The following is a 27,781-nucleotide window of genomic DNA, read 5'->3' on the forward strand; positions in this document are numbered from 1 at the left end:
AGCCCCGCCACCTCGACTGAGCGCCAGGCAACTGTGTTTGGGAAACCACTTCAGAGGTCTGTTAAACGCTAAGCACCAAGCGCGGTGATTTCTACTTCAGGATGTTCTATTCAACATGGAGGAGCATGGGCCTTTGAAACGACTTGGTAAGATGCTGTGGATGCCCTGGGTAAAAGGATGACCAACCTCTGTCCACGCCCCTGAGACACACGGAGCACAAGCGGGAAAATTCTCCAGGAGAGGAAGAGAGGTGAGGGGAAGGCTGGAGTTTCACAGGCGAAAGACATTCCGATCCATTATATATATCTCTAGAACTTTGTTTATATATATTTCTAGAACTTTGTTCTGATTGTAAAATTAACAAGTGCTAAGTCTGGGGAAAGGCAAAAAGTAAAACATGATCTCCTTAAATCTCTCTCCACACACACAAGTGCAGAGCAGTAGACAACTAATGTTTCTGAGAAATTCTCCTTTCCAAGCGTAAGTTTGGTTGTGTGCATTTGAGAACATGCTGGCGCACAATACTGTCTCCTGCTTTTCTCCCTTGGTACACCCTGAATATCTCCCCATGTAATTAAAAAGTGCTTCATAAGGGAGGAATTCAAACTACAGAATAATGCCGATAGTCTGGCCCAAGGGGAAAAACACAACTCCAAATAGTAATGTGCATTTCCTATGCACACAAGGAAAACATTTCTGTGAAACTCTGAACAGATGCGTAACAAACTCTGAATAGTGAGATACGTCTGGGAAGACGGAGAAGAGCAAACCAGAGGCAGGAAAACAGTCCTCATTTTATTAGTTACATCTGTAACACTTAGGGAGGGCAACTCGCGTTTCCAAGTACAGTGCATATAGGTGAAATTATTTGTCTTCTTTTTTATGGTACAGGGATTGAACCCAGGGCTTCCCCTGAGCTACATCCCCAGTCCTTTTTTTTATTGATTGATTTTGAGACAGGCTCTCACTAAGTCACCAAGCTGCCCAGGCTGAACTCAAACCTGTGACCTTCCTGCCGCAGCCTCCCAGAGTGCTGGGGTTATGGGCATGTGGAATCACACCCACTAGCTGAACTTATTTCTAGGGTTTAAAGTTTGTTAAGTCATAATTACATTGCTTAATATCACACCATGGGACTTTTCTTCTAAGACTGGACATCAGAATTTTAAAATAATTTTTAACTCTTCTAAATAATTTTATAGGGAACTTCTCTGGGTGGAAGTCTTTGTCTGAGGCTTAGGTGAGGGCCTTTGAGTGGATTTCTGCAAGCCGAATACTTTTGTGGTTGTAGTTGGAGGGAGTGGTTTTTTGAGACCGGGCCTTGCTGTGTAGCCCAGGCTGGCCTCAAACTCATGGCGACCCTCCTGCCTCAGCTTTGGATTCCAGGCCTGTGCCACCATGCCTGGCTGCGAGCAGAATTCTTGCACTGTGTTCATCTCACTCTCTTGCCTGTTAGTGTCTGGGTCACTACAGCGTCGCAAGCACTGAGTGCTGCCCATTGTGAAAATCATTACCAGTTGGGTGCTGAGTATTTAACTTTAGTGAGTACTTTATTGCTAGTAGGGCTACATTTTTAAAAATATCTTCATTAGCTATTTTCCTCGAGGAAAGGTGTTTCCTCACCGACTGCAAGAGAAGAAACTCTTACTGGAGCAGAACAATAAGAGCAGAAAATTGTTGTTCTGTTCTGATATTTGAGTCCTTGAGTTTTTCTTCCTCTCAGCGTTCAGGGGAAATGGAAGACAAGAAAAGGCAGTGCGGGGGGCCGGGATAGCAGGCACATCAGCTCTGAATCAGCCCCAGGAGGAACTTTACTTCCTTCACTCCCCACAGACCTGCCCCTCCCACTACCCGTCACCCGACAGACAAGCGCTGGTCCTCCCAAGGCGCCCGCCCCGCCCTCTGGACCTCCTTTCAAGCAGCACTGCTCTGGGATTACTGATCCTTCCGCTGAAATGGCCTCTCCCTCTGCTCCATTCCCAGCCTGCCTTTCCTTCTTCTGGTGATTCCAAATGTCACCTCTCCTCCCATCGTACTTTTACTTATTCCCTGAAAGTGACTTTTCCCATTCTGTTTGATCCTGAGGCAAGCATCGGGGCCAAGGGTCAAGCCCTGGTGTGTAGGTACGGTGGTGAATTTTAGGTGTCACCTTGACCGGTCTGAGGGCTCCCCAGGTAGATGGGGAAGCTCTGTGGCTGGTGTGTCTGTGAGATTGTGGAGGAGATTCGCACTTGGACCCACGGACTGAGTGAAGAAGGTATGGGCAACTTGTTTCTGCTTCAGTGGCCGCATCCATCTTCTCCCGCCTCAGACGTCAGTGCTCCCAGCTTTCTGGCGCTCAGACTGGTACTTAGGCCAGTGGCTCTGGTTCTCTTGTCTGGAGCAATGCCCCGGCTTTCCTGTTCCTCCAGTTTGAAGATGGCAGATCACAGGGCTTCTCAGACTCTGTAACACGTGTTCCATCCTCATAATAAATATCTGTCTACCTAAGTATCGAGCTTTTTTTCCCTGTTTCTCTAAAGAATCCTGACTAATGCAGTTGGGTTCTCCTACTTCATACGTGTGTATGTCAGGGAAATTATTAAGGAAGCAATATCTAATTCCATCTCAAAACCCCCAGAAAATTCAATGAGACCATATAAATAAAATATCCACAGTTCCTGCCACATAGTAGAATGTCAATAACTTGTAGTCTCTACCTCCATTTCTTTTGCATTAGAATAATGTGCATAAATATATACATATTGATACCATGTATAGATATACATATATACATAGATATACATACATACATACATATAATATTTATACCATTTCTAGACTACGAAGTCCTGACAGGAAAGACTGTGAAGCCCCACATTTAAATGTCCTCTGCACCACAACACTCAGCACAACACTTCATACACAGCAAATATGCACCAAATTTCAAAGTCAAATCATTAGGAATATATTTTCGACAAGTGCATGAAATGTCCACAGTTTCTGTAAGAGACCGAGGAAGTAAAGAGAAATGATCGAGCATGAGCTCAGGTTTCAAGACTGGATTTTCCATTCTCTGACTGAGAGACTCTGGGAAAGCCATTTACTTCATGTCTAGGGCTCAGTTCCTGTGTCTGAAAGGAACTATTAATAGAACTTACCTCATGGAGTTTCTGAAGGAAGAGCCATGAGCTCATCCACAGAGAAGACAGCCCCAGACACCTGCCAGCAAGCCCTCGGTTGGAAACAGTTCTCATCTCTATGGGCGTGAAAAAAGGCAAAGATGAAGCATTGCAAAAATTCAAGTTGCTGAACAAAGACTGAAACATGTATATCACTAGTTCATATTTTTTTAGAGTTCCTAAGAATGCTCTATAATTATAGCATTTGTTTAAAATTTGATTACTTAGGGCCCAGGATTTAGCTCAGTGATTTCACCGCCTGCTGCGCAAGCGCAAGAACCCAAGTTCGATCCCCAGTACCAAAAATAAAATAAAATAAAATAAAATTTGATTACTTAATGTCTTTTAAAGGAGAAATATTTTGCAAATAAGAAGTGAAATGCTTTAATTAATGCGAGCAGCCTGCGCTTCCAGAGAGTGTCATCCTCTGCATCATTCAACCAGGGTGGCCAGGCCGGGCACAAGGGCACAGCTCCACCGTCACCGTCTGTTTCCTGAGTACCTAGAAAGAGCCAGGCACTTGCAAAGCATTCTCAGAGCTCAGGGTGCACCCCTGGTGGTTTAAGTGGTGAGCATTTGGTTCTCTCAAAGTGCAAAGGCAACAGATTTAAAAGGTTTCATGCTAACTACTCCTTTTTGTACTAAGACAGTGAAATCAGAGAACTAGAAGAGATGACACAGATCAGCCATTTTATACATCTGAGGGTAGGAGCTCAAAGTATTCACTTCTTGGCATTTTCTATACTTTTGTTGTGGGATTTTAAAAAGATAATCTAGGTAGACAAAGTTTTTTTTTTTTTGGTACCAGGGATCAAACTCGGGACCTTGTGCTTGAAGAAGCAGGCACCAGAACCACTGAGCTAAATCCCCAGCTCAACAAAGTTTCAAGTGTTAGAGAAACATTGAGCAATATTTCCTCTTAACCCCTTATTGCCTATCAGTGCATGCAACTTTGCAAAAGTGAGGTCCCAGGACAGTTGGGTTTGAATGGTCCTGAATTCAGGAAGTTGGAGGCACACAGAGGAGGCCTGGAGCACTGAGCTTGACCTACCATGACATGCTCAGAAAGCCAAGACTGAGAAGGCAGTCGGGGAGCAAGGGGCTCTCGCTCCTACCGGCCTGGCTCTCTGCAGCACCCATGGGCTCTGAGAGAAGGAGGCGCTGGGTGTCCCCAGTCCTTGCATAACACCCCGATACCAGCCAGGCACTGCTCATCATCCCAACTACAGTGGCCTGTGGTGCTTAGCTCTTGGGACAGACCAGGCCATGCACAAGCCTCAGCTGGGCTGCATCCACTCTGGTCTCCTGGTCCTGCCTGAACTGTGCTGTGTGGTAAAAGTGCTCTACTAAGTACCCTTTATACTAAGAGTAATAAATCAAGGGTGAACACTTAAATCTATAGGGTAACCATTGAATGAATGGGGAAAGCACTTGTAACTAACTATACACACCACCTGAAGATACTGCAGAGCCAAGAACAAAAAAATAGAACCTGGAAAAAATATAACATTTGGAAATAGAAAACAGTACAGGATGAATTTCATATTTGTATGGGTTTGAACCTGAAGTCAAGCCCCAGTTAAATTTCCAATAGGTTTAACTGCTTCCAACTTGAGTAATCAGAGTTCAGGGTCACTGTAGCTGACATAAAGTAAGTATGCCAAATAGCCCACCTCAGACTAAAAGAAACTTGAGCTATTTCCAACCATGTGGAGGATGGAAGTTCAGCCAAATTAATTCCCTTCTTTAAATATTATTATTTGTAGTAGTGCAACATTATCCAGAGTTTCTACAACATATCATTCACAATGTCTAGCATACTAACCAAAATTAATTGATATATGAAACAGCCAAAATGTTACCCTAACTAAAGATTATTTAATGAAGAGAGATTTAATCAAGATAGCCCATATGGTGGAGTTAGCAGGAGAGGGTTTTAAGGAAACTATTAAAATTATATTCAAGGATATAAAGAAAATATACTTGTAATGAATGAAAAGATAGGAACTATCAAAAGAGAAATAGAAACAACAAAAAAAAAACAGTAAAAATTCTATGACTGAAAAAAGAAAGCATCTGAAATTAACTCACTGGATGGGCTTAACAGAGGACTGGAAGTAACAAGAGAAAGAACCAGTGAGCCTGAAGCAGGGTCAGTAAAATTCACCCTGAAGAAAAGAAGAAAGATGGAGGGAAAAAAAAGAACAGAGCTTTGGTGATCTATGAAAATAGCAGTCTAATGTTTACAAGATATGATTGAAAAATCAGATGAATGTTTAATTTTAAACATCTATTATGGTAAAAGACACAGTGCCATAAATTCCTCCTAAAATCCTCCCCTTCACTTTGAACTCACTTGCCCCATCATTTCTTCCACTTTCTGAAGCAGTTCTGGAAGTCCTGTCTTTGGAATGTTCTTAGTTGCATAGTTGTGGCTGCCTTGATGTCCAGAATTGATTCAAAACTTTTACCTTTCATGGGTAATTTGATTTGTGGGAAGAGCCAGAGGTCACAGGGTGCCAGCTCCAGTGGAAAATGTGGGTGAAGACACATCATACTATTTTTAATTAACATACATTGCAATAAACATTTGAATTGATTCAGGGTACCAAGGCAGCTATGAAAAGACATTCACAAAAGAGGACTCCAGAACTGCTTCAGAAAATAGCAAGAATGATGGGATGAGGGTATTTGAAGCACGAGGAGTATTTTGAGGGGAAATGACGGCAATACAGTGGTGCCTCAGCTCAAGGACTTCATTCATCCCACGATACTGGTCACAGAATTCTTTCTATGATTGCAATGAATTCTGAGACCAGAATTATGGAAAGAATTTTTTGAACCAAGGTACCACTGTTTGTCTTTTGCTGTAATAATTTTTTAAAATTTAAATTTACTGTTTTTTAATCACACTACATGTAGTTCAAGTGCTAGAGGGAAAGGAAGGGGAACAGAAAAAAATACTTGAAGAAACAGACAGTGGCCAAATAGTCCCAATTTTGTTGTTAGACACAAATTTACACATTCAAGAAACTCAGCAAACATTACCAAAGGAAACTCAGATACTGAAACATAGTCAAACTTCTGAAAAACAAAAACAAAGAGAAATATTTTGAAACAGCTAGAGAAAATGAATAACGAAGTAACACAAATCTGAATGCTTCCTAACTTTTTATTAGAAATTACAGAGTACAGAAGAGTAAACTAACATCTTGAAGGTGATAAAAGAAAAAAAAAAACTGTCCAGTAGAAACATCCTGTAATGTGACTAAAGGAACTTATTGCTAGCAGACCTCATTATTAAAAAAGAAAACTATTCAAGCCAAGGGGACGTTATGCAAAAGGAAGCTTATATCTTCAAGAAGGAAAAAAAGAGTATCAAAAATGGTAAGTTTGTAGGTAAACATGAATAATTTTTTCTCTTAATTTCTTCTAAATATATATGCCTGCATAAACAAAAATTGTAGAATCATTTGTAAGTTTATAACTTTGATCATAGGCTTCTAAACTGGCTAGCCTGAATGTCACTGAGTGAAAAGGAATTGTTTTAGGCCTTATGTGTAATACAATTAATGTATATAAATAATACACTTCCATTGTTTTTATAGTTTGTGATATGACATTTTCCAAAAGCAGGAGTTGGCATGTGTGGCCCAGCGCAGGAAGTGGAATCACCACCATGCTGTGTCCCCTACACAGCGTCTGGTGTCGCCTGCACCATCCACCCCGGAGCACCTTGAAACCAAGTCACGAAAAAACATTGCTAACTATCACATCATAATGTTAAAAGTTTGTGGCCTTGTGGGACCACCGTGCTAGGTATCGCGAACCACGTGCAGCCCACAGGCCACAGGTTAGACACACCTGGTGTAAGAGCTACGGTAACCCATGAGCACAGTGGCACAAGGTGGGGGGGGGCTGCGTAGCTGTGAAGTTTTTACATTTTACACAGAATGGCACAGCATTGATTTAACACACTGGGGAAGGTTAAGGATGGATGGACAGATAGATGATAGATGGGTAGGTAGATAAATTTTTACAAGCGCTATAACTAATAAGTCACTATATCAACCTCAATGTAGTACTAAAACTTATTCAATTAAACTCTGCATTCTCAATCTGAGTAATATTGCACCAAAGGTGTTGAAACTGGTTTTTTGTAGTAAAATGACCTTTACTTTTTTATGTACAAAGCACAGATTTTAAAGCGTACATAAACAAATACACAGTGTGCTTGTGATGTTAAACTTCAGGGAGATGTGACTGGGGGGAGACGTCCAAATAGCTCACTAGGAGAGGGAATAAGACAATAATGGGGATAAAAGGCTGAGAAATGTTAAATTAAATCAAAGGAAAGCAGGAAGGCAGCCACAGGGCCAAAGAACAGATGAGGAAAACAGAAAACAAGTCATGCGTTGCTTAACAACGGGGATGTGTTCTAAGAAATGCGTGGTCAGGACACTTCTCAGAATATGTCACTATGTGACTTCGCTGTGTTTGAACACCCAGTGTATACATACACAAACTAAAAGGGCCATGGCATCACTAGGCAACGCAATCTCACAGACCAACGCAGTGCGTGTGTGACACGCAACTGTATGCAAAGAGTAGACCTAAACCCAAACATATCAATATTATAGTTAAGATCAACGGACAAACAATGCTCAGAGGCTGAATTCCCTACAGGGTGACATGAAGTGGACAGAGTCTGAGCTTTGGAGTAGGGCAGGAGTATATTCGAGTCCCAGCTTCACTGTCTGTTTCCTTGAATGTACAGTGGGGATTTGCTTCTACTTCCCTTGCAGAGTTAAATGATGTCCTATGTGGAATGTGTTCAGTATATTCCTGGTGTCCAGGAAGTACTCAGTAAAGGCCAACTCCTTCTCTTATAATTTACCATGACAACAGAGGAGACAGAGGGCAATTTCTCTAGCGCTCACCGGCATAGCAAAGCTGGGCTCATCCAAAACGGGTTGGCCTGGGCATGGCGGCACATGCCTGTGGTCTCAGTAAGTGGAAGGCTGAGGCAGGAGGATCTCATGAGGTCGAGGCCTGGGCTACACAGTGAGTTCAAGACTAGCCTAAACTACATAATGAGACCCTGTCTCAAAAAACAAAACCAAGAAAAAAATAACGGGCTGGCAGACCAAATCTAAACAGGCACTTATTTTCACAGAGTAGCTTTACTGGAACACAACTACACCCGTCATTTCTGGATTGTACAGCTACTTTTTCCTTGCAACAGAGTACGGACTGGTCCGTACAGCTTAAAGTAGTCACTCTCTGATCCTTTATAGAAAAAGTTTGTTCATCTTTGATCTAGAACACGACTAGGGAATTTTACTTCCAAAATTCCTACATAGTGTTGGTTTCTTTTGGTTTGGTTTGGTTTGATTTTTTAAGACAGGATCTCCTCATGTAGTTCAGGCTGCCCTTGAATTCACTATGTTCCCAGGCTGGCCTCAAACTCATGGAGATCCTCCTGCCTCAGCCTCCTAAGTGCTGAGATTACAGGCTTGCGCCATCATGCCTGGCTAGATTTTATTTTTGAGGTATCTCATACCAACTTTTTTGCTTTAATACTTATAATTCATTTAATTAGCATTAAATAAATTGCCTTATAACAAGAAAGTATTGAGAATTACTTAGATGTCCATTTAATGAAAATTACAATCCACGCTTGCTATCTGATACCTATCTCTGAGGTCTCTGCCTTTCTTTACAAACTTTTATTGTGATATCTCTAAAAATCACACTGGAAGAATTGTCCAGCATCCACCATCTTGCTCCACTGTTAAAAAGCATAGACCCGAGTTCGATCCCCAGTACCAAAAAAAAAGCATAGCCACTGGGGCCCGGGATTTAGCTCAGTGGTCCCACAACCTGCCTTGCAAGTGCAAGGTCCTGAGTTTGATCCCCGATACCAAAAAAAAAAAAAAAAAAAAAGCATAGTCACTTGTATGTGTATTAACTTTAGCTCTCTCACATGCATGTCCTTATTATTCTATCCATTTTTCAGAAGAGAAAACTGAGGTTGAAAGAGATTCGGTCATCTGCCAACCAGAGGGACACCTCATCTGTGCAGTGAGCAGGTATGACTTTATGCAAATCGATCCCTGATGTGTCCACTCCTCAGGGAGTGTTAAGGCAGCCCAAACTCTCACTTTAATAAGGAACAAAAGTGTGTAGAAGCTTGTAGATATAAAGGCCCTAAAACATTTTAAAGGGAGGAATTGAGGCCTTTAGTTAAGTAATTAAAACTATTAGCTCTGGCTTTCATGCTCTAAAAATGTACAAAAGCAGGAAAGCATGCAGTACAAGCCTATTAAGTCAGCGCAATAAGCAGCTCTTGAATAGACCTCCCTTGTCCAGGAAAAACCCCTCGTGTGATGCTAGCACTCAGCAAATCCAACCAGCAATTCTAGGCCCCACCAGTGCCAGTCTCTGCCCTCAGATGGCGGCGGGGGTTAAAGTTGAACCTGATAGTAAACACACTTCTAAAATGCTGCAGCCCAGGAAGGAGATAGATCCACACTCACGCATGTACACATCCACCTAAGAAAGAAATCAGGAGGAAATTTGTAGCAAGTAGAGGTATAAAGGACATCTATTCTGGGAGTTCAAATGTTCTGTTCCAATTCTACCGGGGATGTCTGAGCAGTTGTCAAGGTTTGCCCGATAGGTTACCAGGGGATGCCCGATCGCCTGACTGAGGGTACAGCAGAGGACGAAAGAATAACAGACAAAGAACAAAGAATAAAGAATAAAGAATGAACAATAATTTATTACTTGGGGAGCCAGGATCTTGTCCTAGCTCTCTCCTCGCTACAACCACCATCCTCGGTCTTGTCAGTATTTATTGATTACACAACATAGCAGGGGACATAAAGGCAGATGTAAGGAATAGAGGGACTTAAGCCACTAATGAGGCAGGCTCTCAAAGGAAGGAATGATTGCATTTTTGCAAAGGACAGGTCACAGTTAACAAGCCACCTGTGTCACCTGCAGGTCGTAGTTAACAAGCTACCTGTGTTATCTTTAGTTAACGTTTGATCTAGGAGAGCATCAGCACAGAGTGGTAATTCCTCAGCTGTAGTCTTCTTGCCATTAGAGACATCACAGTATCATGGATCACGGAGATCTCAACTGTGACCATTGGCAGAGGGAATCCTGTCTCCATATGCCAGTCTAAGGCTCATTTGGCAAGTCACACGTAGGCCTTGGATTGACTCAGAATTTTAATCAATAGACAATTTATAAGCTAATTCGATAATATTTTAAAGCCTGCTCAGTGCAGTTTCAAGCTGGCCTCGCCTGACTTGGTTAAGACTCAAAGCGTTACCAAAGTGAAATTGGAGCTCAGCACTTTGCTAGGTGGGGCCGACATGCCCTGCAGATCTGCTCCCCACCTCCATCCACTCTGCCCTGTACCCTGGGTGCTGACCTTCCTGGCTTGCATCCTAGGGGTCCTATGACCCCTGACCAGGTGGGTTTGGGTAATGGGCGGCTTCGGTTTTCAGACAGGAGAGTGAGAAAAGAGGGAGGTGAGGTGTCCACTCCCCTGCCCCGGTGCTGCCGGGCTTTGGGTTCAAATTGTCTGGGTTTCTCAGCAAGGGGCACAGTTCCTGTGGGATGGCTCCTTCTCTCCAATAGGGAAAGAGCTCTTTGCTGTGACCCCTTGGACCTAGCTAGGGGTGGGAGAAACTCCGTGCTCTCCCTAGCCCCAGCATCCCCTGGCCTTTGTGATTTCTCCCAAACCTGCTGACCCATTTGAACTGATGCTCCCTTCTCAAATTCACCTCAATAACTCCATCAGAGCTGCTGTCAGCCTCCTGCTGGGATCCTAGGATACACCCCAGGGGAAACCTTCATAGTCATATAACCTACTGCTTAGGGATATGTACTCCGGAGTAAAGAACAAAACCAAACCTGTATCCCAGTCCCCTAGATATAGATCCCTGTGTGGTCTCAGGCTCCTTCTTTAACTTCTTAGAGCAGGCTCCACATCTGTATAAGATGGAGAGGAATACTCAGCTCTGGGTGGTTTAAGATCAAATGAGATAACATGTGGGAAAGGAGTGGAAACAGGGACAGGTTAATCTCCGCAACAGGCAGGTGTGAGCATCCATCAGCCCCACGCCTCCTTGGTGAGGACCAGGCTACCCAATGAAGGACCAGGCTACCCAATGAACGACCAGGAGGATGCCACCACAAACTCTGTGGCCCCTGGGATTCCGTAAGGCTCTCCAAACAGTAACAGAAAAGAGCCAGCTCACGTGAGATCCCAGATTCATCTTCTCAGCATCTCCCTCCTTCCTCCCACCCCGAGAGTCACAGCATGTGCCTCGTAAATGTGCGCAGAGGAAGCGGCCTGTCCTGAGAATGAAGCACAGAGCAGAGCAGGATGTGTCTGGGCAAAAGGATTGACTTCTCCTCCAGACTTCCAAGGGCAAGGTCACCAAAGCAAAAGAAGAGTCCAGAGCCTCCAAGAAGAGAGGACAACACTAGTCCTGTGGGCAGCTATAGGGACACGTGGCACGGCATGGTTTTAACTTGTCTCACATCTTCCTTTTGCTTTCCTTTCTGGCTGCTGAGTCTGGCTTTATTCAAACTATAAGTTAATTGCCAACATTCATGTATCTATTCATTAGTTCATCCATTTACTTTCATTGTCATTTGCTCTTCCATTTATCCTTCTAATCATTCATTCCTCGATCTGTTATTCAGTCATTCATTCACTAACTTATTCAAGGACTCACCCCTCCTTTCCTGTATTCGTTCCTCATCCAGCAACATAACATTCATTGAGTACCTTTTTGCTACCCTAGGTCAGACACAGTGAGGCTGAGTACATGGAAATGACATCGCTTGTACACACTGCTGAATCTCCATCACCTCTCCTACCAGGATGAGCAGGGCTTTGCCAGCATGCAAATAAACAACCCATGCAGAGAAAGCAGGGTTTTAAAATACAAGGCCGATCCTTTGCTCATGGCTTGCCTGAGCAAAGGAGAGATGCTTACTTTGGCTGGATGGGAGTCGAGGCCAGGGTTGAGGTGCAATGTGTGAATGCCAGGGCAGGAATCAACTTGATCCCAGGGGAACCAGATGGTCCATTAGTTTTTCACTAGGGCAATAGAATGCAATTTTTAAAAGATGACGTCTCTGCCCCTAAAGGAGAAACTAAGGCCAGGAGAACAGAGAGAAGGCTTGGGCTGAGTCGTGGTGATGGACGTAAAGAATATTTCTGGAATGCTTCTGGGTAAGTTTGACAAATTATGTCTCTCAATCCCATCTAAGTAAAATCAAGTTGGGGGAGGGGGATACATTTACCTTGCATGCGCCTTCTCAGATGTAGCTGAAGCCATTGTCCAAGCCAGAACATTAACTACTGTGTGTTCCCTCCAACCACAGAAAGCAGCAGGACTCCTCTGGGCCACAGCCCAGGCTTATCTACAGCCCCGAGAGTAATGAGGCCTCTGGCTTAAAAAGATCTTCCTCACCTCATTCCTGGTAGAATCTTCAAGGTTCTCTCATTTTACAAAAGAGAAATACTAAGTGAGACCCAAAGGCTCGGCAACATCTATAGATCCCTGCTGACCAAGGACAGACCCAGCCTTCCTGAAGCATCACTAAATGTATGCTGACAACTGTGTACACAAACTTACAGACAGTACACAAAGAAAATAATTGTAAATATTCATAGAATTCCTTTTGTATTGCTTTAAAGTTTAATGGTGACAAACTTGAATGTATATACAGACATACATACATACGTGCGTGTGTTCAGAGGACTCACACAGGAGCCACGTAATCTCCTTCCTGGAGCTGTCTCCTACTTCTGGGCCTTCTGGGAACCTGAAGAATCACTCAGTGTACCTCAGTCAGCTTTCCTGGATGTTGCCTAGCACTCACAGTTTAAGGGAGGAAAGGTTTAATCTACTCAGTTTCAGCCTGTGCTCACCTGGCTCCAAGGAAGAGACATCATGGCTGAAAAGCATGGTGGAGCCAAGCTGCTTAGTTCATGATGGCCAGGAAGCAGAGCAGGGGAAGGGTGCCAGAGATACACAGGCCAGGTCCCCCAGGCTATACCTAAATGACTCACCCACACACCTCGGAATGTCTCACTAATCTGCTGGGTGTTTCTTAATCCAACGAAGATGTCATGCCAGGATTAATGGTCACACAGCATAACTCTAAACAATTCTGCACATCAATTCCAATAAAGCAAAGATTCTTCAACACTCCCCCACCTCACTAACTCTCCTCCTGGATTTCATCAGTCACCTTTCTGTCACTATAACAAATACCTAAGGCAAGGACCAGAGTTCGATCCCTGGTACCAAAAAATAAAAAGAGAAAAAACAAATACCTAAGATGATCAATTTATAAAGAGGAAGAGTTTACTTTGGCTCATGGTTTTGGAGGTTTCAGTCCATGGTCAGTTGATCCCATCGCCTCTGGGCTTGTGGGGAGGCAGAACATCATGGTGATGAGCATATGGCAAAACAAAGCCACTCACCTCATGGCCAGAAAAAGAGAGAGAAGAAAAGGAAGTGGCATGGGTCCAACTAGCCCTCAGTAACCTTAAAATCTCTCACTAGGCCCCACTTTTTAAAAGTTCTACCACCTCACCATGCTGGGGACCAACCTCTGCCACGTGGCCTTTGGGGACACTGAAGACCCAAGTGCTACTGAGGATCATTCCCTAACTGCCAGTCCTGGCTCCACACCTGGCTCACCGCCTCAGCACCCCTTCCCCTGCAGCTTGTCTCCCTCCTACTATCCTTGCAAGGCCTCCCCTCAGTCAGCTCTCAAAGCCTGGGAGAAGAGGCCAGAAGCGGACCAACTCAGTACTGGCGCAACATGGTATTTGGCCCACACCATCTTTTCGGGAATTTGAATTGTTTCTCAACACTTAAAAATTAGACAACTTCACTTAAAAAAAAAAAAATCTAGCTTTCTGGCTTCTCTTGAAAGCTCTGGTGCAGCAGGGGGCTGCTTTCCCACTTCACAATAGCGGGGCTGGAGCACATGCTGTCTAGCCACGACTACTCCCACCCTGACCATGTCCCTCCCTCACTCACATAACCCGACCAGCCCAAGGCTCCTGAGTTGTGATCCCGCAAGCAGACACCCTGGGTCTATGGGAGTGGAGGCACCTGCAGCTTTCTGCTTTTTTTCCTGCATTTCTGAGGGATCCTACATGCAGAACTACTAGGCTTTGTGATTCAGCTGACACACAAACTAATTTGACTCAAGTATGGACATACAAATCTAAGAACTCGAGAGCTTTCAGACAGTCTGTCTCTCTGCCTCACTGCAGTGTAACTGACAAAAACTGTACATATTCAAGGGCACATCATGATGTTTCAACATATGTTCACATCATTAAGTGACTGCTGCAATCAGGCTAATGAACACATTTTCGTCTCACAGCTCTCTGTTTCGTTTCATGGTGAGAGTACTGAGGATCTCCCCTTAGCAGATCTCAAGGATTAACCATAATTACCATTCTGTCCATTAGATCTCCAGAAATCCTCCAAGTGTCTACCCTTTGACTGTACAGATAGCATCATATTTTTAAACAATTTTTAACTTCATTTTTGTGCTCTGGATCATTCTGTGAAGTGTCAATGCTATGTTACTTCTTTACTTTTTTCTTGGTACTAAGGATTGAACATAGGGCTTTCCTCATGCTAAGCAAATACTGTACCACTGAGCTACATCCCTAGCTCTTGTATCGTATCGTATTGTGTTATTTTAAGATGGGGTCTCACTAAGTTGCTCCGACTGACCTCAAACACGAAATCCTCTCTTAGCCTCCTCAGTAGCTGGGATTGATTATAGGCATGCATCACCGCACCTGGCTCCTCTTCACTTATTTTTTTAATTTTTGTTATAAAAGTTATATTTTGTGGTAGAAAGATACACCTGAAAATATAATTAAGACAAAGAGTAGAAAATAAAAATCAGTTGGAATCCCTTTACACAAAGATTTCCATTAACAATTTTGTTTGCATCCTTTCTATCTTTGTTTCACAAATTTCAATACACAGAAAAGTGGGACTGAATTACCTCAAGTGTTTCATAATCCTTTCTGAAACTTAGTGACACAGCAACAATGACTTCTCACATTATGAATCACTCCTCAGTAGCATAGTCTTTAATAACCACAGGATATTTTATCATTTGTACCTCAGTGTATTCACCCAAATCCCTATTGTGGGCTGTTTAGCTCTTTGCAGTTTGGGTTTATACTGAGCCATGTTTCATAGCACATCCTAGAAGCAGAATCAGTGAATCAGAGAATATTCAAAACCCCAAGGCTCCTGATGCCCACATTGACAGTGGTGTCTATTTCAGCACACAGAGCTTTCATGTACACCAAGTGAGACTGTACCCTAGGGTAGACACTCTCAGAGCCAGGAGCCTGTGGATAATTCTGAGTTGAGCAAAAGCCTGAAACATTCACATGCAGCTACGCATAACAAAGGGTTTAATATGGATACACATGGGTTCCAAATTGGCTCAAAAACAAACTGTAGAAACAGAGACTCAGATGTGACTGAACTGGAGCTTGGCTGTGTCCACCAGTGGACAGGAAGATCGATGGGGTCACTGGGCTGCAGACCAGTCACTCAGGGAATCCCGGTCACATTTAGCAGGAGAAGGAGAAAGACAAGGAAAGCAGCAGGTAGTGCTCAGTTCTGGGCACCCACTCTGAAGAGGGGTAGCAACCTGGAGCACGTTTCAAAGGAAGGGCCAGTGGGACAGCCTCCTGCTGGTGCCCTGTGCACAGTGGCTACAGGCTCTGAGGTGTCCTGTCCAAGGCGAGAAGGCTGAGGATATGCGTTAGGATAGCTACCAGTCTCTTGACGGGCTGCCACTGACATTCAGTATGTGATTCCCCAAAGCAGACCTTGCACAATAAATGGAAGCTGCGGATTGACGGATATCTGCTGTGTCCCAGCAAGAGATGTCTAACAGTACTACTCATGCATGAAGCAGAAGTTTCTGTAAGGAGCACAGGAAATGGTTAACAGTGGTCACCTCCCAGGAGTAAAACCAAGATGCACCATGGGGAAAAGGGCAGGCTGAGCAAGGACAGGGGTCTCACGGCAGCTTAGGGTCCTCAAGGGCAGTCCCTCCTTACAGAGGTGACTTGACTCTGTCAATTTTCTGTCTTGTGTCATCTGGCTCTGGACTTACACTTCCATGAGAGACAGACTGATTGGCCTAACTTGGCGTCATGCATCCCCTCCCTCCCTGACCCCCTATTAGAATGACCTGAAATGGAGGCAAGCAAGTCCCTGAAGGAAACTTGGGATGCTGTTACCCACAGGGGACAGGAACACTGGGCGGGCAAAACCGAGACATCTGCTACAGAAACGTGATAAACTATGTCAGGAGCTAGTGAGGTTCTCATCCCTCCAGGTATTCCAGACACATTGGATGAGCATGAGGTGATAAGGCGGTAATGAGTTCATATCTGAACTCATATGGGGTTTGGATTATACTATGTCAAGATCTGTTATGATTTAGACTGAGCTGTCCCCCAAGAGTCTCATGCACTTACAACCAAGGCTTTTGGAAGATCCTTGAATTGTGTGGGCAATATAGCTGCCTTGCTGTTAGGAGGAGAGGTATGATTGGAAGAGGTGAGCCACTGGGGATATGACCTGGAAGAATGTATCTTTCACCTCATCCCTTCCCTTCATTCTCTGCTTTTTGACCACCTTGTTGTAAGCAATTTTCCTCTGCCTGGGCCTTTCCACCATGCCGTTTCTCTATTTAAGCCTGCTAAATATGGACTGAAACTGTGAACTGTGAGCCAAAATAAACAATAACTCCTTTAAGTTGTGGGTGTCAGGTATTTGCCCCAGTGATGAGGAAATTAAGATTTGGTACCAACAGTGGGCTGTTGCTGTGACTGTTAACCTGACTATGTGTTTTAGAAACCTTTAGAAATTGTTCATGGGAGGAACTTGTAAAGGCTTGGAGATGCCTGCTAGAGAAGCCCTAGAATGCTGTAAGCCAAACTTGATGTGAGATTCTGGTCAGAGCTCAGTAGACCAGAATGCTGATAAAAATGCAGACAGTAAAGAGCAGCTTCAGGAAGTCTCACTTGGGAACAAAGACTCCATTGGTAGTTGAACTCTAGACCATGTATGTTATGGCTCTGACAGAAAATGTGTCTATATTTTACTGAGACTTTGCAGGAGACTGATATTATGGGCACTAGATCAATTAATCTGGTAGAGGAAATTTCAAGGCTAGAAATTTCAAGGTAGAGGAAATGTTCAGGTTGTAACTTGGGTACTACTGGCAGTTTTTAGCCAGGTGTATACTGAAAGTCAGGAGCAAAAACCCATTTGAAAATTTTTCAACTTGGCCAGAAATCAAGCACCTCCAAAGGTGATGCCTTGGAGAGTAAGACTGCTGAAAAAATTGAAAAGAAGCCAAGTACTTTGCATCAGAATAATAGGAAGGTGTGGTGAGCACATTTTGAGTGTCTCCGTTACTTTCTTGTTGCTGGAACAAAATACCTGACACCCACAAGTTAAAGGAGAAAAGGTTTATTTCACCTCACAGTTTGTAGAGGATTCAGTCTATAGTTTTCTGGTTTCAAGCCAGGGTTGCATAGCAGAGAGACATTCCAGTGGATAAACAGGCCATGGCAGAGCAGGCAGGAGGCAGTGAGCAGCAGTAGCACTTCCTATTTAATCTCATCCAGGCTACCAGTCTTTTAGGTGGTACCACATATACCCAGGGTGGGCCTTCCCATTATCCACAGCCAGAACTCTACTAAACCAATTAGTGTACCAATCCAGAACCACACACTCTCAATCCCAGTATCACACCCTTAATTCACACACTGTACCACACTTAATTCATACATTCTAGATCCAGCCACCTCTGAAAAGGCTTTGGAGGGACACCTAGATACAAGCCATAACACAGAATTAGCAAGACCCAACTTTTCATAGGCTCAAAGGTCCAGAAGCAAAAGACTTTTTTTTGAGAAGAGAAACTCAAGGCACCCTGCCCAAGAAGGGCTGCTCGAAAATTGGTTCCCCAGGGTTCTATTCACAGTGCTCAGCCATCCAGGCACTAAGAGGCCTCTGCAGCCATGATCAAGAGGATCTTGGCACTATCCATGTGGTGATGGATTTTTAGGAGTGCAGAGTACAAGAGTCCTGGGGTCAGGGAGGATGCCACTTGGATTTCAGAAGAAGGCCTGGAAGACCAGGCAGTGTGCCCCTCAGAGGCAAAAGTGCAGTAGAAACTCAGGAAATTAGACAAGCTGAGAACATAGAGCATCTGAGGAAAGCCACAGGCAGTGAGCAGAGCCATCCCAAGAGAGGAATAATGAGAGCTGCGACTCACAGTGCTAGAGGATTAGGGCTGCCCAAGCCCTTTGGAGTTCATGTCTTGCTCCACCTCTCCCCACGCACTAGATACGGAGCGGAGAGATTTAATATTTTCCCAGTTGGGTTTAGGTCTTTCTTTGGTCCAATTCTGTTCTATACCCCCCATTTCTCCCTTTTGGAATGGAAATGATACCTTGGGCTATTGTATGTCCATGGTGTTTAACTTTCTTTTTGACTTTTATAGGGGTCCACAGCTAACGGTTTTCTTTGAGTCTCGGAGTTTTCAGCAGTGCTGGAACTGTTAAGACTTTGGTGATGGTTAGAGATGGACTAAAGGCGTTTTGCACAGAGATGTGCATGAGTCTTTGGGGGACCAGGGGCAGAATGTTATGTTTTAGGGTTGTTTTGTTTGGGGTTTTTTGTACCGGGGATCGAATTCGGGACCTTGCGCTTGCGAGGCAGGCACCAGAACCACTGAGCTACATCCCCGGCCCCCAGAATGTTATGTTTTAGATCAAAATGTCCCCCAAGTGCCTTTTGTGCTCACTAGCATTGCTTTGGGAAGGTAACTGAGTCATGAAGGCCATAAGCTGACTTGCTGCCAGGAGACACACTCTGGCGGGAGGAGACGCGTCACGGGGCTGTGACCTGGCGGGGCTCGGCTTCCTCCCTGCCTCCTTCTTCCTCTCCCCACTTCCTGGACGCCGTGATGAGAGGACCTTTTCCCCTGCTATGCCTCTTCCTCATGCTGTTTTCTGCTTCCAAGCCAGAACTGTAACCCCAAGCCAAAATAAAGCTCTCCTTTAAGCTGTGGATGTCAAACTGTGTCTCAGGGAAGAGAGAATAACTAAGACAAGATCCTCTGGGCCCTGAGAGATTTTGGTTTTATAACTCTGGGGAAATGCTGCCTTTCAGACCATACAGCTCCAGGACAGTGGAACCACAGTTCATAGCTAATGTATTTTCAGGTTTCCTTATGCCAAGGCCCAACAGAGTGAAATTATGCTCCTGTCAGGCTCTTGTTCCTCATCTGCTTCTTCCTGTCCCATAATCCATTTTCCTGCCTTTCTGATACTTCTCATTGGGTTTTGGGGGGCTCCAGAGAATACAGTAATTAAGGAGGCTTCTCTGGGTCAGACTTTGGGTCAGCACTAGGATTTATCCCATATGAGGTGCGTGACCTTGAGAAAATTACTTAACTTCTCTGGGTCTAGATTTCTTCACATATAAAATGGAGATAAAAATAGTTCCTGCTTCATGAGGTTGTTGAAGTAATTAAGTGACACAACTAAAATGATCACGGCTGAGGTGTAACTCAATGGCACGCTCTCCTGGCATGCATGAGGCTCTGGGTTCAATCCCTAGCAACGCCAAAAATAAAATGATCACTAGAGAAACAGCAAAGGAGAAAGGGCTCCAAATATGCCATCTCCCCCTTTTTTCTCATCAGCAAAATCTTCATCAGCAACATTATTGTTATTCAAACAAAGAGCTTCAGAAGTGTTTGCCAAAAGCAACTTGGAAACACACTGTGCTCCACAAGGGCAGCCCAGCACTTCAATTCTCCTTCTAAATTCTTGTCCCTAGCAAAATTCCTGGAACACATAGGTACTTGTCTTCATCACTTTTCTTGTTGCTGGGACAAAACACCAGACCAAGGATTAAAGACTTGTAACTTAAAGGAGGAGAGGTTCATTTTGGCTCACAGTTTGTAGAGGTTTCAGCCCACAGTTAGCTGGCCCTGAAGCAGGACAGCATGGCACAGGGACGAGGCAGAGAACTGCCCGCTGTATGCAGGGTGTGCCAGGGGAGGAGCTGAGGTGGGAAATAAACACTTCCAGGCCGGCCCCAGTGATGGCGTCTTCCAACCAGACCCCAGCTCCCCACAGTAAGTCAGCTATGAGCCATATCATCCCATCTCCCTCCCACAGCCCACCCATGAGCTCCGAGGGTCTTGGGGACATCAAGATATAAGCCACAACTGTAATAATTGTCTGAAATAGTGAGCAGGTCAGAGAATCAAAGAATCAATGCGTAGAGGCTGAAGAACAGGGATGATTCTGTGATGGGGTCTATGGAGTCCCAGAAGGAGGGAAGGAAAGCAGAGGAAGAGGAGGAGGAGGAGGAGGAGGAGGAGGAGGAGGAGGAGGAGGAGGAGGACCCTTCACTGAGTGCAGAGGGGATGAACAGCTCGAAGACTCCCTGTGATTCGTGGGAGGGTGCTCCAGGAAGAAGCCGTGGCAATTGGCCAGGACACGTGGCCCCAGGGATGGTTTTGTACTGATTTGGGTTTCGGGGTTGAAAGAACATGCTGGAAGCTTACAGGGCGAAGCACTTGGGCGATCTATTTTGGAGGAATTGTCAGGAGAAAAGAAAATGAGAACTGCTGGTAACCTTTGTGCCAGAGCGCTACTCAGGGAGGAGGCGAGTCCGGGACATCCTCAAGGCCTTTCTTCAGCCCTGTGCACTGCAGAGCCTGTGAGAATTAGTCCTGGAATTTAACAGTGTGTGCTGCATGAGACAGACCAGCAAAGGGAGCAAAGCGTGCATAGCAGAGAGACCATGTCCTTTGGGGCAGGGGACTTCTACAGTAAACTTTTTCTAAGATATAACAAATACATACAAAATGATGATTTTCTAATTCTGGTTTGCATTCCTTGCATATTAGTTGGAATTCTTCTGCAAGAAATCCCCTGCCCATTTTCAGGTTATTACTCTGGAGTCATAGAACACTGATTTAAAAATAAATGCAGGGCTGGGGATTTAGCTCAGTGGTTCCACTACCCGCCCCACAAGCACAAGGACCTGAGTTCAGTCCTCGGTACCAAAAAACAAACAAACAAACAAAAAATAAATGTAAGTTGGGCCAGGGATTTAGCTCAGTGGTTCTGCCACGTGGCCCACAGGCACAAGGTCCCAAGTTCGACCCCCAGTACCAAAAACAAAACAAAACAAAACAAACAAACAAAAAATGCAGGTTAAGCTCTCATTAGTGTTAAATGTGTGTATCTCACAAATACATAAAAGACATCCACATGTATATGTTAGATCCAGAAACATATTCTTCTGTGATCGTAAAATGTATTAAATAGGACACACAAGGAAACTTACTAGTGGTTACCTCAAGGGCAGGAAGCATTTCTTACTGCACTCTCAGAGTCTCATAGACCTGGGCTTGAGTCCTACCTTTTTTTGAGTGAGGGACAAAGGACCATGCGGCAATGGTTTGACTTTCTAAGTTGCTTTGAGGATTAAATGAGAAAATACATGCAAATCAGAAAGCTGCAAGAAGTTGGGCACACAGTAGGCACTCAATAAATGTAGCAAAATAAACTTGCCTACAAAAAAAGATAGGGCTCTGGGGCCCAGCTCCTGGCCTAGGACTTTGTCAAAACTGGCAAAGGTGTGGCTACCCTGAGACATAGCTGCACAGGTCTGGTGGTCAGACACTTCTCAGTCTGAGTCTGAGTCCGAGTCCTGGACTTGATACTTGCTAGCTGTGTGACCTAGAGCAGGTCACTGAATGCTCTCTTGGTTTCCTCATCTGTAAAACGGGGAACTAATGCTTATCTCAGAGTGGCTTAGGATGAAATGAGTTACCAAAGAAAGCCCTGCGCTGTGGTCTAGCCCCTGGAAAGAGCTCAGTGATAGTTGGTGTAGCAATTAACCTTACCTGTGTCAAACTGATTGGCTTAAAATGCCCAGGGGATTAGTCCAGCACACTTTTGGGTTTGTCTGGGTGGGTCATGGAGGCATGGCCTTGGGTACTATGTATGGTACCCAATGCGCTGCTTCCCTGCAACCATGAATTTTGCTCCACCACACCATTCCACCATGTTTTTCACTATGGAGCCAGCCAACCATGGATGGAATCCTCTGAAACCATGAGCCAAATTAAACCATCTCCACGTTGCAGGTGTCAGATGCTGTGTGATGATGGTGAGTGCTGTTACTTATAGCTGAAGCCATGAAAGTTCCACTCCTGGGTGGATTGGAGAGACATCTTGGGGTGGGAAGCAGGCCCCTTCCCTGACACCGTTAGCTGTATGCTTCTCCATCAGCCTCCAAACGGGAAAGTGGAAAGAGCGGAACAATCAAAGGGCTAAGAGTTGCACTGTGGGCAGGCCTAAGCGTCAAGGCTTGGCTATGGGCTACGGGAGGCCCACTGTCCTTCCCAGGGGCTTTTTGCAAAGTGCTAGAAGGAGAATGGGACTGAGGACAGGAGTTGCTCTGTCCCTGAAAATTTACTTAATTTTGGGCAAACACAGAAGACAGAATGTGAATTGTTGAATGCAGCTGGAGGCATCGTGCTATTTCCAACACTGCCTGATGCTCACATCTGGGCTGGGGGTCCCTGCAGATCCAGCCTTGATTGCAAGACTCCTTTTCAGTGACTTGCTTCTAGATTATATTAGTCAACTCCCCAAAAGATGGAGTAAGCACAGCACTCCAGGTTACAATTTGCTGTCCCCTGTGCCAAGTAGCCTGAGGCCATGCTTAGGACCCTAAGTTTCCATCCCGCTATGGATAAGTCATGCAGCCTCAAGCAATTCATTTCAACCTCCTTTTTGGAGCACTTACAAGGCCAGCGCTAGATCAGGTCCTGAGGGACACAAACCACAGTCCAAGTTCCTCTCCCTTGATAGTGGAGCTGTCAGGCACAGTTGTGCCAGTTGGAAACTATATAAGGCCATTCCAGAAAGACTGAGAGGCCATTCCAGCAAGACTGAGAGTAGGGGCTAAAATCCAGCCTGTGTGCTGGTCACATGGGACAACACCCACCCCCGTCCTTCTAGAAGAAAGAGTGCCATCTGAAAATTTGCATAGAAGTGCTATATTGGATTGTGGTAACTTTTTTTGCCATTAAGTTTATTGGTGCATTTTAGGTATACAATACAGTCACATTCATCATTAGGATCTTGCACCTTTACATGATGGATCTTGGTTCTTATTTTTTCCCCATTCCCCTGCTCTCCCTTCACCCCCTTCACCCTTCCCTATGGCAGCTTTCCTGAGGAGGCCATGTCTGCCTACTGACACAAAAATATAAATAAAGGGCCAGGGATTTAGCTCAGTGGTTCCACCACCTGCCTCGCAAGCACAAGGTCCTGAGTTTGATCCCTGGTACCAAAAATAAAATATATATATATATATATATATATATATATATATACATTTCCTCATAATAAAAACAATAGTTCTATTTCTTCATGTGGAGACTGGTTGAAGAAATCAAATGAGAGCAGAGATGAAACACTTTGTGACCACGCATAAAACAATGCAGCTCTAACAACACCCCATGTAACTGTCCAGCAATCGCATGGCGCAAACTAGCTGTGCATCCTTGGGGAAATTATCTCACTTCTTTGGGCTTAATTTTCCTCCTGTATAAAGTGAGAGAGAGGGTCGAGAGCAGTGGATGAGTTGGTTGAAGATTGCTTTACCCTTGCTCCAGAGACCCTAACAGAGTAGGTAAAGTGTGGGGATCTAAGAATCTGCTTTTTGAGTCTATATCCCAAATACTTCTGATGGCCATGGTCAGCAGGCCCAGTGCATAAACCCGGACCTGGCCTTCACTGACCTGTGTTTTATATATTACAGCAGACACAAGTCCTGCTGAGTGTGAGATGACAGGAGGATCAGGTTCCCTGATCCCCAACCCGAGTGTAATGACCTTCTGGCACCCATGTGTTCCTGTCTCCAAGCTGATGGGCTGGCCATGGACACTTACCAGTTACACACTCCACTCCAAGGATCTGGCCACTCTGTCTGAGCTGACCCCACCTGTTCTCCTCACTGAGAATCATGACCAGTTAGCCAACAGTTTCCCTTCTGGTCTTTCTGAAAATAGAAGTCAGTCAGTGTCAACACAAGGCTCTAGCCAGCCTGGAAATGCTCACCCACCAATCACCTCAAGCATCATTGGTGAGACAGCTGTCTGTGCTTTGCCCGGTTAGCTGGTGACTTCCTCTTCCCCTAGCTCAGACCTTGTGCACCTCCCACACCAATGCTCCTTCAGCCCTGTGCTGGAAGTGGGGACACAGAAGGGTGACAGCAAGTACAAAGTGCTTCGCATGGGTGCGGCGCACACTGAGCACTTTTACAGACATTATTTTATTTTTCTGAACAACCTGCTATGTTGGATAACACTGTTATCTTCATTCTACAGATGAGGAAACTGAGGTCCTGAGGGGCAGGTAACTTCTCCAGATCCGTTCTGCCAGTTAGTTTGGAGGAGGGAGTCCAGTGCCAGCCACAGAACTATAATTCAGACACTCTTGACTCTTTTGGTAAGCTGACCTCAAAAGTCTTTGTCCTTTGGATGAAAAAATAGAGAGAGGGAGTCCCCACCGAGTCCAAGGCAGAACTGAGGGAAATAAAAGATGCTGGATTTGGACTCTGGCCTCACTGTCTGGTAGGAAGAATAGATGTTAGACAGGCAACTCCAACAGCAGTGATGGGGCTGGTAATATATAAATAAGCAACCCTCAAGGATCCAGAAGCAGCACTGGTATCCAATGGAGGCCACTGAAAGTTGTCATTAAAAGGTGATGTTTTCACTGACATTTAATGTTGCTTTCTTGTTCTAAAGTGGGCTGTGAGCCTGCCCTACTGTGCATCAGCTCCGAGTTCTGGCTGCAGATGGAAGAGCCCCTCTCTCTTGCTTGGTTTTAGGGTGAATGCATGAATTTAGCAGTCTAACCAAGTGAAGGCCGGGCTTCTATTGATGGTTTCAAGCTGTGAAGATTCTCCTTCCTCTTTCTTTCATGTGTGACACATGTCCATGAGGCTGATCCACTGTTACTGCTACTGTTTGACTACCAGGAAAGCCATCCAAGAGGCAAAGCTAACCCAAAGAGAGCTTCGGGGAAATGGAACAGGAGCCTAGATCTAAAGTCCAAAAGACTACTGGACATTTTCAAGGAGTCAACGGATTTCCTTTATTGCTTTAGACATCTAGAGATATGTTTTCTGTTATTTGTCACCCAAAGCATTCCAACGGATCCAAAGTCTATTTTTGAAAATATGTATAGATACCCATCAAGTGTTTTACACTTCCTATGATCAGGACCAAGTATTAGTTACAGGCTTCTGGTTTCATGAGGCAGAAAAACTAGCCCCCACAAATAAAAGCAAAAATGGAATTTATCAACTCAAAAACATGAATGGTTAGAGAATAAATTGGACTTAAAGGCATAAGTGAGTATGGGAATCCAGACAAAGCATCAGAACTCCAGTTCTTTCCATGTCTCTGCTCAACTCTGTCCTCTTTTACATGTGGCTCTAATTCTTAGACCTGACCTCCCTTTGCTGTTGCATTCCAGATCTTATGACCTCCAATTCAAGTCCCGTGGGAAGGGCAGCCTCATCATCAGTTAACCAAGAAAATCTTGGGGTTTTCTGGGTGAGCTTTGACTCAAGCCCTGCTTCCACTCCTGGACTAACCACCGAGTCCACACCGGAGTGCGAACTTCCCCGGGAGACTGGGTCCTTACTCCCGTGACTCACCACTGACCCACACAGACGTCAGCTTCATGCAAAGCACATGCTCAAAGTGGGAGTGGGCGTTTCCCCCAGAACCAAATGAGGCAATGTCGTAGGCAACAAAACAACTGATGTTCCCCATGGCTCACTTGAAAATGCCCCTCAGCCGACATTCCTAACATTACATGTATGTGCAACAGGTGAGTTTAACATAGAGTGTTGTTGTTTATCACAGCTTCGCATTCCTTTCCTGGGTTTGCCAGCCTAAAGTCAGAAATAGTTTCTGTGAGGCAGTTTTCTTCTTCCGTGAGCGTGTTCAACAAGTATTTTCTGAGCACTAATGTAGACAGTGGTAAGAGTTATCAACCACACTTACTAAACACTCATATAGTACATATATGATCTCATCGGTCTTCAAGCAGGGATGATTTTTCTCCCCAGGCAACATGTGGCAATGTCTACAGACAATTTGGATTGTCACAACTTGGTGATTGCCACTGGCATCTAATGGGAAAGGCCTTGAAAGATGCTGACCACCTTTCAGTGCACAAGGTGCTCCTACAGCAAAGGATTACCCAGCCCCAAATGTCAGTGGTGCCGAGGTGGAACCCTACACCAGCTCATGATGTTCTCCTGTTTCCACAGGTGAAGAAGAGTGAAGCTCAGCAAAGTTAAGCAACCTGTCCAGAGTTCTGCAGACAGGAAGTATTGGGGATGGAATTTTAATCCAAAAACCTCACTTTTCTCTGTTATTTAGCGAGCTTGGATTTAGAGTTCAGTGTTCCTCCACCCTTCCCCATCCACTCTAAATTCTGGTTCCCTGGGTCAGGGCACCAGAATCAGTATAACAGGATTGCAGATGATGCTGCTGTAAGCAGCCACCTCACATGTGTTTGGGGAGCCCTGCAAGACAAAGTGTGATCCCTGGAGGGGATCTTTGCTGTAAAGTGTCAGATAATAAATATTTTAGACTTTGCAGAACATACAGCATAACAAATACTTAACTCTCCTGCTATAAAACATACACACACACACACACACACACACACACACACACATAGAGAACATGTAAGTGAATGAGCATGGCTGCGTACCAATTAAACTTTACCGAGAAACCACCCTGGAGGCCAGGGTGGCATGTGGACCAAACAGAGGTTGGTGATTTCTGCTTAGTAGAATAACTAGACTTCCATACTTCCATCAGTAAGTCCTCATTTTAGACACTCAGACTGCTGTCCAGCAACCCCCAAAACACAGTTATATTTCTCAATCACCTTTGTAACCAAGAATGAACACATGACTAATTCCTAGCCAATGAGAAGCAGATGGAAGCACTTTTTAGGATTCCTTGAAGGGCTGATTAAATGAATCTGATTCATTTGATAAAGGCCCTTTTACTCGCTTCCATTTTTGTCTCCTCCTTCCAAGAGTTCCAGCAGCCATCCTGGAACATGAAGTGACTTTGAGGAAAGAAGCCACACGCTAGAAGGAAGAGCAGACAGGCAGGAGTCAGAGTCCCTGTTAACACCAAGGAGCCTCCGTGTTTTCTTGCATGGCTAACCTGTTCATTTTTATGTGGGAGAAAAATAAACTTCAGTCTCGGGTCACTGTGTGTGCTTATCATTATGTGCAGTAAAACTAATCTTGACTGTGTATCAGCACATGGATACAGGCAACAAATATTTGACTAGCGAAAGGAGTGCCCAGTGTGGACAGAGCACCCCAGGGGAAATTAATGCTGTGAGTGGGTGGGAGCCATGG

The 27,781-nt window shown here is 44.7% G+C and overlaps 1 long non-coding RNA gene across 2 annotated transcripts; it reads left to right on the forward strand.

Moving 5' to 3' along the window:
* LOC101710865 (uncharacterized) lies at window positions 1–27,618 on the forward strand. 2 transcript variants are annotated; one of them, XR_015441530.1, is made up of 6 exons: window positions 1–250; window positions 6,341–6,548; window positions 9,181–9,253; window positions 12,339–12,423; window positions 24,705–24,825; window positions 25,211–27,618. It is a non-coding gene; the product is annotated as an uncharacterized LOC101710865 (long non-coding RNA). The 2 variants fall into 2 exon arrangements; XR_204886.3 differs by lacking the exon at window positions 6,341–6,548.
* Window positions 27,619–27,781: the final 163 nt, after the last annotated feature.

This window comes from Heterocephalus glaber, unplaced genomic scaffold (assembly GCF_053883595.1).
Source record: "Heterocephalus glaber isolate CG9 unplaced genomic scaffold, H.glaber_assembly_v1.0 deba00000281, whole genome shotgun sequence".
Taxonomy (NCBI): Eukaryota; Metazoa; Chordata; class Mammalia; order Rodentia; family Bathyergidae; genus Heterocephalus; species Heterocephalus glaber.